The sequence below is a fragment of the Pinus tabuliformis genome, chromosome 1_2 (assembly GCF_031772625.1).
Source record: "Pinus tabuliformis cultivar Carrire ecotype Pingquan chromosome 1_2, CPIR1, whole genome shotgun sequence".
Classification (NCBI taxonomy): domain Eukaryota; kingdom Viridiplantae; phylum Streptophyta; class Pinopsida; order Pinales; family Pinaceae; genus Pinus; species Pinus tabuliformis.
The window spans coordinates 641,280,630-641,296,323 of NC_142298.1; the positions used below are offsets into that span (position 1 = coordinate 641,280,630).

A 15,694-nucleotide genomic window follows, 5' to 3' on the forward strand; every position below is an offset into this window, starting at 1 on the left:
GCTGACTCGACTGTTCAGGAATTGCGGTGTTCTGAACGACAGAGGTTGAGAAGAGCCATATGGGCAAGCCGATTGTCAATCCTGGAAGCGACAATGTGGCCATATGGGGTGCACCAACATCTCCCCAAGAGGAGAAGGGACTAGGATTTCCTCCAAGGGGAATTCCTTGGTTGGTGTGTTCCATTTTCTCAACCTAAGATCAACGTAGGAAAGGGTGATGATTATTCCGTTTAAAATAAATTTTAGACGCTTTGACACAACTTGTTTTTTCAATTTTTAAGAGTCGAGAAAAAACAAAAGATGACTCTAGTCACCTTCGATTTTTAGTGAGCCTGAAGTGACAAGTGCTCAGATGGACCTTTTCCGTTAAGGAGTCTGAAAAGGAACGAAAGGGACTGCTCTGGAAATCTAGGTAGAGGGATTACCAATACAATCACAAAACTACAGAATACTTTTTATGGTACGGAAGTCAATCTTCCTGAATGCTGTGTTCAGTGCATTGCGATCGATAGGGCGGCAGACACGGTTTCCTATGGATAAAGGATTAAACCTATTGTGGTCTCCCAAAATATACTCGATGGTACGTGGGATCACAAGTCCGTACTGGCACTTATCGTCTCAACGTGGAGGAATCACCCAACCATCAGTGAGAACAACAGTTACCAGGATTTACGATGCCGGAATACGTCTCTAGCCTAGACTTCTAAATGTTGTGCGTTAGGTTCCAAAGCATTGTTAGATTCATTGAATTTATTTTATACTTGATCTTGTTTATGAAGTTTTCCTTTCAGGTTCACCGCAAGATGTAGATGTGTAATTCCTAAAATGCAATCTAAGATGATAAACAGTCTTTTATCTTATTTGTGCAATGAAAATCCTAGCTACTAAGGAAAGAGAGACAGTATTCTTTCACAAAGAGCAAAGAGCACACTCTAAATGCACTTTCCTAAATCAAACCATTCAGACAGTCTAAATGCAAATGCACATGCATGTATTTGTTTTCGGCTTTCTTAGTATGTGAAAAGAAAAGAAAGCTAATGCACAAATCTGAATTACTTTTCAAGTGACAATTACCAACAAGTTTCTTTTCGAAATCAAAAAAATGGAGACAATCACAACACTTTATGATTTGGAAATGGATACTTGCTTTCGACACTAGAAAAATTACAAATTCAGACCAAATACAATAGTAACATGATAATTGACTATCTACAGCAACAAAACTCTTTCCTATGCCTGAAAACGACACTTGCGACGCTTTCAAATCAAAGGACGACAGTACGATTACGTTACTTTTGCAAAGGAGAGCTGAAAATGACTCAACAAACACACAAAAACATTTACAGTTCTTTTGTACAAAGGAGGCAGAATAACAGCAAGGAAAAGGGGTTTCAAACAGAGATATACTGATCACCAGCAGCAAAATTCATGAATAGAACTAGAAAGAATGAATCGCAGAAACCAAAACTGAACAATGCCTAGTCTGATCAGCGCACCTGTAACACAGGGAATTTGAAATGCAGCGCACCTACTACACGCGGGAAGTGCGCTGAATTTCAGATTCACATAACAGTACCTGCGCTGGGCCAGAGATGAGACTTTGCTTGGGTTCCGGGTCACAGTTTGTTGTTCAGTTCATGGGTTTTGGCCGAGCAAATGGTAATCAGTAATGCAACAATCAGGGGTAGATCTAAGGAGGATCTAAGAGCTATCACAAAGGGCAATCAGAGAGTTTGTAAATCAGTTGTTTAATTTATAAACAAATCCCGGAGATTGACTGAAGTGGCATTTATCTACTTTTCATTTTCATAGCAAAAGCAGTTCGAAAGCTACCTGGCTCGACTTCAGGCTCCATCTGTAAGTTTATAAAATAGACAACAAGGAAGATAAACAAACAAACTAATTCGTCCCCAGTGGAGTCGCCATTTTGTTACAGGGAAAAGTGTCTACACAGAACTGCTTATCCCACTAAGGTGTGATAGCTACCTTAGAAACAAACAAAGTAAAGCTACTTTCATTTTTCCTTTATGAAGTATAGATGAGAGAAGAACCAAGAAGACCAACCTCTGTCTTGCGCTAATCTCCTAGTTCGATTCCTCTCTCTCTTGATAGTCTGTCGCTACTTGTTCCCTTGCACGCCCAGCTTCACAAAGTACCTATAAGACCACAGTAGCATAGAACTATACAAGAACATGGATCTATAATCATAAACAATCTAGGATCAGATGTAAATTGACCATACAAATGCAGAAAACATAAACGACACAAGAGTATGGAGGAAAACTTGAATAGCTTTTATTGATAAACAAGAAAGAGCAAAGGGAGTTACAACCAGTTGTTCTGACCCAGCATCATCCCCTCAGCAAGGAAGCCCCTCTTCACCTCATACAAAGCTTAGATCACCCAACAATCTGATGTTGTCTCAAGAAACCAACAACAATTCCTTACAATATGCAAAATTCCAGCCTCTGGATCTCTGGTATGAGGGATCCATATATAGATATCTATAAGGGAGATGAGTCAGCTTGTGATTTGATTAGTTTCTTCCCTCTGATAGTTCTTGCTTCCACTTGGAGATTGATGATCTCTTACTCATCCTTGGTCGAATTCAGAGAGGCAAGTGTCACAGGAGAAGTTTCTGGAAGTTTCCATGCCTCTCCACCTCGCGGAATGACACTGCCATTTGTCACTTCTCACCCATCGCACCCCATAGAAGGGCTTTTTGAAATGCAACGCACCCACACAATGTGTTTAGGTGAGATGCAACGCACTTTGCCTATGGAGCAGTTGAAATGATCCTGTTTTGACCAGTTCTGAGCAGTTTTTCATGGAGAACTTCTGGGAGAAGCTGTAATCAGTTGACCTTGTTCCTTTAGGGGTTAGAACAACACTTTTAGGGACTTAGGAGCCCTTGGTTTATAGACATTTCATGCTTGGGGTTGTAGTGCCCAAAAATGTCTATAACACTCCTCCACGTACCTAGGGAAACATTGCGCTATTTTTATAACCTCGGCGATGGTGACCTCTCCCTGATTTGCAAATAAGTTCTGGAAATGACTTTTTCCTAGCACTGACAGAGATTCAAAAGTCTTTGCCTCCCTTCCTTCTTCATTTTTTAGGGTCCAGATAGTGTTTGCGGTCTTCCTCCCTTTTGCATAGTTGTGGAAAAAACTTGTGTTTTCATCCCCTGCTTTAAGCCAAATTGCTCTGCTCTTAAGCCGCCATTCCTCCTCTTTTGCCAGAAGAATTTGATTTTTGAGTTTCTCAAGGTGTAGGATCCTCTCTTTTAATTCCTGTGTTTCATATCCGTCCTCCTATATACTTTCCAGCTTTTGAAGTTCCTCACTTATCCTGATTATTTCCCCGTTCTGTTTTGCCTTTCTGTCCTTCGCCCATATAATTGTTGCTTTCTTCAGTCTTTTGAGGTTTTCCATGAACAGGAACCCTTTATCCTCTGAGGTGCTACTGTCAGGATGTCTCCATGTTTCTTTAAATATATTGTTGAAAGAAACTTCTTGCAACCAAGATGCATTGAACTTGAAGGGTGCTGGCGGCTTTGGAGGAGGTTTAGAGAGTTCTAAATAAACTAGAAAATGATCTGAAGGCCCTCCCTCTTTAATCCATTGCCTAAACATTGGGATCATGGAGGATAATTCTTCATTAATGAGGAACCAGTCCAGTCTTTTTGCCACTCTTGCTTCTCCTAATCTTTTGTTCCTCCAGGTCGGCTTTAACTTAATAAGATTAACATCTATTAGATTGTTGGCGATTAAGAGATTTTGGAAGAAATCTGTCAGCGGATCTTCCCTTGCCGAGGGTCCCCAGGCCTCCGCTCTTCCTATTGAGAAGTTTAAGTCTCCACCCAGCACCATGTATTTACTCTTCACTGTCGAATTGGACATCAGATCGTTCCAAAAAGGCACCCTCCCCTGACATGGCCCATAAATGTTTAAGATTGTTAATGGGAAGTCGAATTCAGGGGATTGAAGTTCCATACCCATCACCTGCTTCATGCCCCATTGGTTCCTTATCTTGATTCTCCCTTCCCTATAGCCTACCGCCAGTCCTCCAGAATGTCCTTCTGAGTCCATAGCCGAAAATTTCCAGCCTAGAAGGAGAGCATTTAGCACTGATTCTACTTCTGCTCCATTCCCCAAAGTCTCCTGAAGTAGAAGGATATCTGATTTTGAATTCATGACCATCTCCCTAAGAGCCAGTTTTTTGGGTTTACTGGCTAAACCCCTGCAGTTCCATGATGTAAGAATCATTTTAAAACATTCTCAGGGGCCTGCACCGCTCTAAGTGCCCCAGTGATTGACAATTGCTTTCCATCTGCCACATCATGCTTTGCTTTAATCTGGGCCATGGAAAGATTTGATTTCCTTCCCCTTTTTTTCCTTTTCAGGCTCAGAGGAGGGGACAGACCTATGCCACCCACAGTATCTAAGGGATTAGATTTATTGTCCAGGGATCTAAGATTATATGGGCATGTGGGATGATGGACCGGGGGGATTGGTTCAGAAGAACCACCTTCACAATTCAGATCTAAAGAGGGGATGGCGGCCGAGATGATTTCAATACAGGTTTCCACATTATTTCCTTCATGACTTTCAATATTATCATTGATATCAGGAATGAAATTTTTTGAAAGAGATTCAGTGACCAGACAATCTTCTTTTATTTCTGAATTAAGAATAGGGGAAATTATTGGATCTAAGCACATACCCTTTGCGTCCTCACTCTCGATGGGATTTTGTGTTGCTGTCGTTTCCACGATGGACTCCATAATTGCTTTTTTGCTCCCAAGCTCAAGATCTTTGTCTTCCCTTCTGATCAGTGGATCTTGGTTTGCTACATTCGGGGTCTGCCCCCCCTGTTGAAAATCCATCTCCATTTCTCCTTCTATCTGATGAATTGAGGTCTCTTTTCTCTGAATAGTCTGATTATGACGAGTTGCCTTCTCCAACTGAGCTGATGTCCTCTGGAATCGTCTCCGTCGCCTACCCAAGGGGCATTCCTTGGCCAAATGTCCATAGACGTGGCATCTATGGCACCTGAAGGGCAAGTATTCGTAGTCCAGGATCTGTTCAAAGACGAAATCTTTGTACTGGAGATTGATCTTCTCTGCAAGTCCTCCGCTTGGGTTTAGGCTGACTAGAATCCGTGCCATAGCCTTATTCTGGGTTTCCAGGAAGGACATATCCGCTTCCAGAAATGTGCCCAACCTATTCCCTATTGCCTTGAAAACCGATTCAACCCAAAGGAATGAAGGCAACCCCGGAGCCCTTACCCAAACCGGAAAGACATCTGTTTTCTCATGAACTGCGTCAAACAGAGGACTCCATTTTTTTAGAAGAACAGGGATGTTCTCGAAAGCCCAATTCCTTTCAACAACCCAATATTCTGCCTCTTTGTGCTCAAAACGCACCATAAACCAGCCTTTTTCTAGAGTCGAAACCTCAAATCCTCTAATGAGATCAGACTGCCAATTTTGTTCCCCCCATGATTTGATGAAGTTAGAAGTGAATTTTTTCCCTCTCGCCCTGCCGACCAAGGTGCATTCAGCCACCTCCAGGGCCTCTTCAATCTACACGTCCATTCCCAAAACCAAATTCCCTTCTAAATCCTGCGAGTTAATCGGTCTCTGCTTTTTCCTTTTCTCCCCTTTTTTCCTTGTCCCGACGTCCTCCTCCCTTATTTTCTTGTTTGTCTCGTTCCTTTCTTGTTGTTCCGGGCCGGGATTCAAAGGGGAAAGCCTTGGCTCGTATGAGGCTAGAAACGAATTGCTTATGGAGTAATTAAAAGGCTCTGCTAGGGATTGATTTATTACCTGAGTCCCCAATTCTGATCCTGTAGGGTTCTTTCGTGGGTCTGGAAGTCCTTCAGAGACGGCTTCCTTCCGTCATTCTATCCTTTTGGGGCTACCCTGACCTTTGGATATGGATGCTCTAGTAACGGTCAAAACCCTTCCAAAACCCCCTTCAAACCTTTGTCCTATGCTTGATCCGAAATTTACGATATCCTATCCTCTAAGCGCCTGCATGCAACTCATCTCCGCCCGCCCTTCTTGAATACTGCAAATCCTTGGAGTCCTGATGAAAATAGACGTTCCCCTCCAATTTCTTTGTCGACTGTAGAAAGGGATGGTTGATCCTTAGCATTTCCGGTGAAAGAGGGTCGGGACTTAAGTTATCTGGTGCTCCAAAATATCGTTCAATGTTCTGGGTAGTTGGGTCTTTCCCCCAGACCGATAGGATATCCTCCATTGCAGGGTCTAGGTCAACAAGTTCGCTAGGGTTAACCATGGTTATTGAGGGGGGTCACAGATTACTCGCCGATCGTTTTCTTCGATGAAGGGTCGCTGCCAGCACAATAGTCCTGTCTCCTTGCTTTCCTCAGTAAAACCCTTGTTACTGTGCTTCAAAGCGATGACTCCCAACTGTCAACCCCGCATTGTTCCCGACCTCCACCTGCCCTTCTTCCTGTCGCTATCCACTGGAGTGCTGATCCTCTCTTCGTCGTGATCCGGTGTCATTTTCCGTTGGGCCCTAGGCCCTCGGCCCGGCTGGCCCTAGTTCCGGCCTATGCACCTGCGCCCAAACCCTCGCCCTCCTCCATCGCCAGCGTCCTATCCAACAGATTGACATCTAAAGATAAACATTTTACATTGAATAACTATTCATTATTATCTAATGGGCCTTATTTAAAAAATATGGCCACATAGATTAATTAGGTAAATCCTAGCTACATAATGGAGAGAGGTTAGGGTAAGGCCCTAACAATCATATTGTGGTGTACATTCATGCCAAGTATCCCATGGTTTTCATGGTTTCAATGATTGAATTAACTATTTCAATTACATATATCCTTTGCATGAAACACTTCGATTGATGGGCCTCAGATACTAACGTGGAAGCATGTTTGCAACTAAAGTATTTTTATGCACAATCAATTCCACAAGGCCATGATTGGGTATCTAATTCTTGCAAAAGTATGAAAGAAAATCAATGACAATTTTTAAATAACCAAGCTACAAACCGATAAATAAATTGTAGTTTCCATGACTTATAAAGTCTAGACATATTCATATTGATAATTGTGTCTTAGAGCATATGTCTCATGAAACACAAAATTTATTTGCTTATTTATAAAATCCAGAAAGAAGGTAAGGTTTAGGCTTCACCATTCTCCTTACCATCAAATAGACCTATATCCTCCAAGTTAGAAACTAGATTAGGATTTGGGACTCAATTGTTATGGGAAAGAACCCTGGCATAAGGTGCTCGCCTAATAACAAAAGGGTGGAATGGTCAATTAATATTGTAATTTAGCATGTAGCTTGCCCCAATATACTAATGCTACCAAATTTCAAATCTGCTTTAAAAAAGGGGCTTCATCGAACTCTCCCTTTATTCCCTTTATTGAGCATAGGACGAGGAATAAATGAATTGCCCCAATTAGCTATAACCAAATTAAGTAATATTATGTATAAAAATGTCAAATAGACCTATATCCTCCAAGTTAGAAACTAGATCACGATTTGGGACTCAATTGTTATGGGAAAGAAACCCGGCATAAGGTGCTCACCTAATAACAAAAGGGCGGAATGGTCGACTAATATTGTAATTTAACATGTAGCTTGCCCCAATATACTAATGCTACCAAATTTCAAATCTGCTTTAAAAAAAGAACTTCATTGAACTCTCCCTTTATTCCTTTATTGAGCATAGGACGAGGAATAAATGAATTGCCCCAGTGAGCTATAATCAAATTAAGTAACATTATATATATAAATGTCATAAAAGATGGTTTAAAGCAAGTGTCCAAAGTCGAATCTAGTTCAATGTTTAGACTCATCTAATATGGATAAAGTTTTATTCTACAAATTTATAAATTAAATTATCAAACACTCTTGATAAATTAACAATTTGAAAATAAAGCAATAAATGTTGATTAACCATCTAAGATGGAAATAAATAAAAAGTAAAACAAGACACACAAGACCACCACACTAAAACAAGCGTGGAGAGTCTCAAATATTCGAATCATATCAATCCGAAAGTCATAAAATGACAAACACACAAATTGAAAAAACCACAAAAGCTTAGCAATAGCATTATGATGTCGAAAGCTTGGAAAAAATAGAATAAAGACAAGATAATTGGAAAAAACAATGGGCACATTTTTTTAATACATATCGCTTATAATATTCCCTGTTTAGGTAGGGAACGATAAAAAAACAATACAACATTGGACATAGTTAAAAGGAGTGTAGGATTTTGATTTTATTGTAAAGACATAATACAATAAATGATGTAGATTGAATGATAGCTTAATATTATAATAAATATAATGTACATTATATTTTAAGTTAGTATATTTAATATTATATTTTATTATATAATATTAAAAAAAATCTATAAAAATGGTTGAAGTTGTTGATTTAATTAAAAAATAATTTATTGGTTGAAGTTGTTGATTTATTAAAAAATAATTTAATTTACTTTGGAAATAAGACAAAAACCTAGAATAAACCTAGGATAAATTTTTAAAAAAAGCGTGGGCACATTTTCTTAAGACATTGATTTAGGTATGGTTTAATTTTATAATAATTATAGTTAATAAAAATTATTTTAAATTATTATGTTGAATATCTAATTACGTCGTAAAGCGTTTCCCTCTGAAATGAACTCCCCCAAACGTTTCTCTGTCCTAATCGTAGCTGTTAGATCTTTTGTTAGATGATTGAACAAAAATCAGTCGTCTAATTTAATAAAAAATGTTTTAAAACATTAAAAAACCTTAAAAAACGTTATTAGCTTGCAGCTGTTTGTGCTTTGCAAGGCATTTGATTCGTTTAACGCTTGGATCACCAATTTGGTTAACGGCGAGCGGGTTGAAAAGTTATCAGTGCCAAGGTTCGATCCCCCTCGCACTCAATTCCTTCGCAGAGATTTTCAGTAGCGGAAATGGGCATTCACATTCGAATGCATATAGGAATTCCAGAGACATGCTAGTATTGGGACTAGGACTGGGATTGGACATCAGGCTGGCATTCGCAGTATCTCCCCAAGTTTGGCCGAGTCTCCAGAACCGAAGCTGAAGATGCAGGAGGACCAGAAGTCGCGAGATCCAGTCTCACCACAGCCTCGAGCAGGCATTATGGGAGGACCTGTTATTACCAAGAGTGGAAAAGTGCTTCCAAAGCTCAAGATCTTTGTGGGTTACGATCCCCGTGAGGATCTTGCCTACGAGGTCTGCAGGCATTCGATACTGAAACATGCCACATTTCCAGTTGAAGTAATCCCCATCAAACAAGCGGATCTCTGCAAGGCTGGGCTTTACTGGCGCACAAGGGATCCCACTGAGAGCACCCAGTTATCCTTTTCCAGGTTCTTGACTCCTTTGCTAGCTGGGTTCGAGGATTGGGCTATGTTCGTAGGCTGTGATTTTCTCTATACTGTTGACGTTAGGGAATTAGCTGAGCTCATTGATGATAAGTATGCTATGATGTGTGTCAAACACGATTACAAGCCCAAGAGTGCTACAAAAATGGATGGGGTTGTGCAGACTACTTACCCTAGAAAGAACTGGTCATCTATGGTTTTGTATAATTGTGGGCACCCCAAGAACAGAGTTTTGACACCCTCTGTTGTGAATTCCCAATCTGGGGCATTTTTGCATAGATTCACTTGGCTTGATGACAATGATATTGGACCCATTCCCTACACCTGGAATTTCCTTGTTGGTCACAATGAGATTGATGACAAGGAACTTCCCAAAGCTATACATTATACAATGGGAGGCCCTTGGTTCGAGGCCTGGAAAGATTGCCAATTCGCAGATCTGTGGCTTCAGGAAGTGGATGAGTATAAGAGGTCCCAGATGATACAGAAGGTGATTCAAGATGAGCTCATAAGGTTGTTGGATACAAGAATGAATGAAAGAGCAGGAGAGCTTGAAACCAGAGTAGGTGAGTTGGAAGGCAAGGTTAGAGAGATCTCTGCTCTGCAGAAATTGCTGTTGTTTTATCTGCAAGAGAGGTTTCTAACAGAGGGAGGGAATGGTGTGAAAGAACCTCCTTTTGATGCCTTGTTGAAAAAGGGATTGCAGAGCAGAAAGGAATTACTTTGGAATACCCTGCCGCATCTTGTGAGAGTGCAAAATAGGAATATGTTTTGGAGGTACTAGTGCAGGATATAGCCTAATTATTTTTATTCGATTCTATTTATATCTCTAAATATTATAGAGAAATTGTAGTTTTCAGCATAAATTTTGAACTGGAAGTTAACTTATTTCTTAATATACTATTCGCCCATGGTATAGTCAAATCACCTTTACTTTATAGCAGCTAAGAAATAGCTACATTCTTCATTCTCATCCTTTTTCCTGAAAGAATGGTATGAAGGGTTTGTACCCTATCTGGACAATAATGTCATTGTGACAAAAAATTTTCTCCAATGTAGTTATCTCAGACATTGCAATTTCATGGAATATGCTTCATCATATCAATTGGTGTAATTGTATATGGATGGTTATTTTAGGTTATTCACCTATGGTATGGTCAAATATGCCTTTAATTTAGCTACATTCTTCAATATCATCCTTTTTCGGCAATCTAAAGATTAGTGTTGTCCCTTGTAGATTATTCATCCCCAACCTGAATATTTTAGTGGTTTGCATTCATAAATACCGCAATTGTTTGCAGGAACAGAGCATCACGTAATTCTTCACTAAATCTCTTCTGCTGTAAACTTGTTTGCATGTTTTGAGATTGGAAATATTCATTTGATCCCTCTGCTAAAGCTTGCACAGCCTATTCTCTATTATAGTTACTAACCCCTTTTCAGATCATGGGAAGCGTTCTTTGACATTTATGTTAGGTTTAAATGGGTGGTGTAAGTATACCCCTGTGGAAACCTGAGGACCAGATTGCTGTGCAGATTGGAGGTGTCTGCATCAAAACATAAAGGCATACTTTTCTCGTAGAAGAACATTGTTAAAAATTCCATATGTGAGCATAATGCATACTTCGCACATGAAAAATATGAATATATCTTTCTGTGATATGCTTTGTACACACTAGCTTAAGCACTCTAGTATTGTTCACAGCAAATGAGAAGATCCACTGATCTCCATTGTCTTTCACAAAATACACTACTTATTGAATAACAGTGAACTTAAAAATGCTTATGAAGGTTATAAATTTTCAACATAAACACATCAAAATAGTCACTAAGTACACCACAATGGCAAACCCAACAACACAGAGATGTTTGAGCCTGGCCGAAAACAACCATCCATACATTGCAATCAAGATAGCTAATAAATAGAATTAATACAATTATACCAATCGATGTGATGAAGTATATTCCATGAAATCACAATGTTTGAGATAACTGCATTTAAGATAGAAAAAAATTGCCACAATAATATTTTTGTCCAGATAGAGTACAAACCCTTCACACAATTCTTTAAGGAAAAAGGATGATATTGAAGAATGTAGCTAAATTAAAGGCATATTTGACCATACCATAGGTGAATAACCTAAAATAACCATCCATATACAATTACACCAATTGATATGATGAAGCATATTCCATGAAATTGCAATGTGTGAGATAACTACATTGGAGAAAAAAAATTGTCACAATGACATTATTGTCCAGATAGGGTACAAACCCTTCATACCATTCTTTTAGGAAAAAGGATGAGAATGAAGAATGTAGCTATTTCTTAGCTGCTATAAAGTTAAGGTGATTTGAATATACCGTGGGCGAATAGTATATTAGGAAATAAGTTAACTTGCAGTTCAATATTTATGCAGAAAACTACAATTTCTCTCTAATATTTAGAGATAAAAATAGAATCGAATAAAAATAATTAGGCTATATCCTGCAATAGTACCTCCAAAACATATTCCTATTTTGCATTCTCACAAGATGCGGCAGGGTATTCCAAAGAAATTCCTTTCTGCTCCGCATTCTACGAGAAAAGTATGCCTTTATGTTTTGATGCAGACACCTCCAATCTGCACAGCACTCTGGTCCTCAGGTTTCCATAGGGGTAGACTTACACCACCCATTTAAACCTAACATAAATTTCAAAGAACGCTTCCCGTCATCTGAAAAGGGGTTAGTAACTATAATAGAGAATAGGTTGTGCAAGCTTTAATAGAGGGATCAAATGAAGATTTCCAATCTCAAAACCTGCAAACAAGTTTACATCAGAAGAGATTTAGTGAAGAATTACGTGATGCTCTGTTCCTGCAAACAATTGCGGTATTTATGAATGCAAACCACTAAAATATTCAGGTTGGGGATGAATGATCTACAGGGGACAACACTAATCTTTAGATTGCCGAAAAGCTAGAAAATTTGTCTTTATTCCTTTATCTCTAATCTTTGATACAAAGAAAACTCCCTAGATAACTAGCATACCGGCCCTACAATGGCTTCCCTCATCGTATGGCTCATCTGAGCACATTCTTTATCCCCCCTATGACAATTATAAGCACTGGATATACATCTATACCAAACTAGACTCCCGTTTAATGAGCTTACAAAATGCCAGTGGATTGTGACAGATCTCATTGATGGTATGTCCTTCTGGAATTGCCACAGTTGAGTTGTAGAAGTAGCCTGCCCAGCCTGCCCACCTTCTATCCACGTTTCTTTGTTAGCACCTATTCCCTGGTTAGTTTTTCTTTCTTCACATCATGTAGTGCGGTTTCTTTCCACTAATCATTCTGCTGAGTTGTAAGGAATCTTAAAAGATAACCACGACTGCAGTTGAGGGGAGATATCAGGATGCTCCTTGTGTTGCCAACTCGTGCTCACAAGACAATTGAATAACAATGTGCCTTAATCCTTGGGGGAGTCCTCAGACATCAAGCCTCAAAGCCATTACAAGAAATACTCATTATGAACTCAATACATCACATGTAGGGATTGAACCTGTTTGGGGGCGATAACAAGTTAGCAACATTTATGCCAACCACGTGAGCTAAATCTGGTTGATGTGTGTATGTGTATAAGTTACTAGATGTCATATTTAAAATTGGATATCGATCCACCAATATTTTAAACATTAATAATTTGTTATTACATTACATTAAGTCATTTTATGAACCATATCACTCTTAACATGTTACTTTTAAGATTACTTACTAATAACATGTATGTGGTTCATAAAGTTTACATTTAATTCAATTATGTACAATGGCAGTGGTTTATAAAAATTACTTTAATATATTTAAGAGCCTAATTCAGAATTCCACAAAAACAATTTTTGATCTTCAGACTCTCTCAATCCCCTCTTAAGGTCATATGTGAGGAGATGCCAACCTGAAGGAAATATGCTACATGTCCCTACTAGAATTGAAAAATGAAAAATTAGAAATGGAGTTTCTTCAATGGGAGGCCCTTGGTTCGAGGCCTGGAAAGATTGCCAATTCGCAGATCTGTGGCTTCAGGAAGTGGATGAGTATAAGAGGTCCCAGATGATACAGAAGGTGATTCAAGATGAGCACATAAGGCTGTTGGATACAAGAATGAATGCAAGAGCAGGAGAGCTTGAAACCAGAGTAGGTGAGTTGGAAGGCAAGGTTAGAGAGATCTTTGCTCTGCAGAAATTGCTGTTGTTTTATCTACAAGAGAGGTTTCTAACAAAGGGAGGGAAGGGTGTGAAAGAACCTCCTTTTGATGCCTAGTTGAACAAGGGATTGCGGAGCAGAAAGGAATTGCTTTCGAATACCCTGCCGGATCTTGTGAGAGTGCAAAATAGGAATATGTTTTTGAGGTACTAGTGCAGGATATAGCCTAATTATTTTTATTCGATTCTATTTTTATCTCTAAATATTAGAGAGAAATTGTAGTTTTTTGCATAAATTTTGAACTGGAAGTTAACTTATTTCTTGATATACTATTCGCCCATGGTATAGTCAAATCAACTTTACTTTATAGCAGCTAAGAAATAGCTACATTCTTCATTCTCATCCTTTTTCCTGAAAGAATGGTATGAAGGGTTTGTACCCTATCTGGACAATAATGTCATTGTGACAAAAAAATTTCTCCAATGTAGTTATCTCAGACATTGCAATTTCATGGAATATGCTTCATCATATCAATTGGTGTAATTGTATATGGATGGTTATTTTAGGTTATTCACCTATGGTATGGTAAAATATGACTTTAATTTAGCTACATTCTTCAATATCATCCTTTTTCCTTAAAGAATTGTGTGAAGGGTTTGTACTCTATCTGGACAAAAATGTTATTGTGGCATTTTTTTTCTATCTTAAATGCAGTTATCTCAAACATTGCGATTTCATGGAATATACTTCATCACATCGATTGGTATAATTGTATTAATTCTATTTATTAGCTATCTTGATTGCAATGTATGGATGGTTGTTTTCGGCCAGGCTCAAACATCTCTGTGTTGTTGGGGTTGCCATTGTGGTGTATTTAGTGACTATTTTGATGTGTTTATGTTGAAAATTTATAACCTTCATAAGCATTTTTAAGTTCACTGTTATTCAATAAGTAGTGTATTTTGTGAAAGACAATGGAGATCAGTGGATCTTCTCATTTGCTGTGAACAATACTAGAGTGCTCAAGCTAGTGTGTACAAAGCATATCACAGCAAGATATATTCATATTTTGCATGTGCGAAGTATGCATTATGCTCACATATGGAATTTTTAACAGTGTTCTTCTACGAGAAAAGTATGCCTTTATGTTTTGATGCAGACACCTCCAATCTGCACAGCACTCTGGTCCTCAGGTTTCCACAGGGGTAGACTTACACCACCCATTTAAACCTAACATAAATGTCAAAGAACGCTTCCCGTGATCTGAAAAGGGGTTAGTAACTATAATAGAGAATAGGTTGTGCAAGCTTTAGCAGAGGGATCAAATGAAGATTTCCAATCTCAAAACCTGCAAACAAGTTTACAGCAGAAGAGATTTAGTGAAGAATTACGTGATGCTCTGTTCCTGCAAACAATTGCGGTATTTATGAATGCAAACCACTAAAATATTCAGGTTGGGGATGAATAATCTACAGGGGACAACACCAATCTTTAGATTGCCGAAAAGCTAGAAAAGTTGTCTTTATTCCATTATCTCTAATCTTTGATACAAAGAAAACTCCCTAGATAACTAGCATACCGGCCCTACAATGGCTTCCCTCAGCGTATGGCTCATCTGAGCACATTCTTTATCCCCCTATGACAATTATAAGCACTGGATATACATCTATACCAAACCAGACTCCCGTTTAATGAGCTTAAAAAATGCCAGTGGATTGTGACAGATCTCATTGATGGTATGTCCTTCTGGAATTGCCACAGTTGAGTTGTAGAAGTAGCCTGCCCAGCCTGCCCACCTTCTGTCCACGTTTCCTTGTTAGCACCTATTCCCTGGTTAGTTTTTCTTTCTTCACATCATGTAGTGCGGTTTCTTTCCACTAATCATTCTGTTGAGTTGCAAGGAATCTTAAAATAGAACCACGACTGCAGTTGAGGGGAGATAGCAGGATGCTCCTTGTGTCGCCAACTCGTGCTCACAAGACAATTGAATAACAATGTGCCTTAATCCTTGGGGGAGTCCTTAGACATCAAGCCTCAAAGCCATTACAAGAAATACTCATTATGAACTCAATACATCACATGTAGGGATTGAACCTATTT

At 39.0% G+C, this 15,694-nt stretch overlaps 1 pseudogene; it reads left to right on the top strand.

Moving 5' to 3' along the window:
* The first annotated feature begins 9,073 nt into the window (after positions 1 to 9,073).
* On the top strand, positions 9,074 to 10,191 carry LOC149207282 (protein CDI pseudogene; annotated as a pseudogene).
* The last annotated feature ends 5,503 nt before the right edge of the window (positions 10,192 to 15,694 follow it).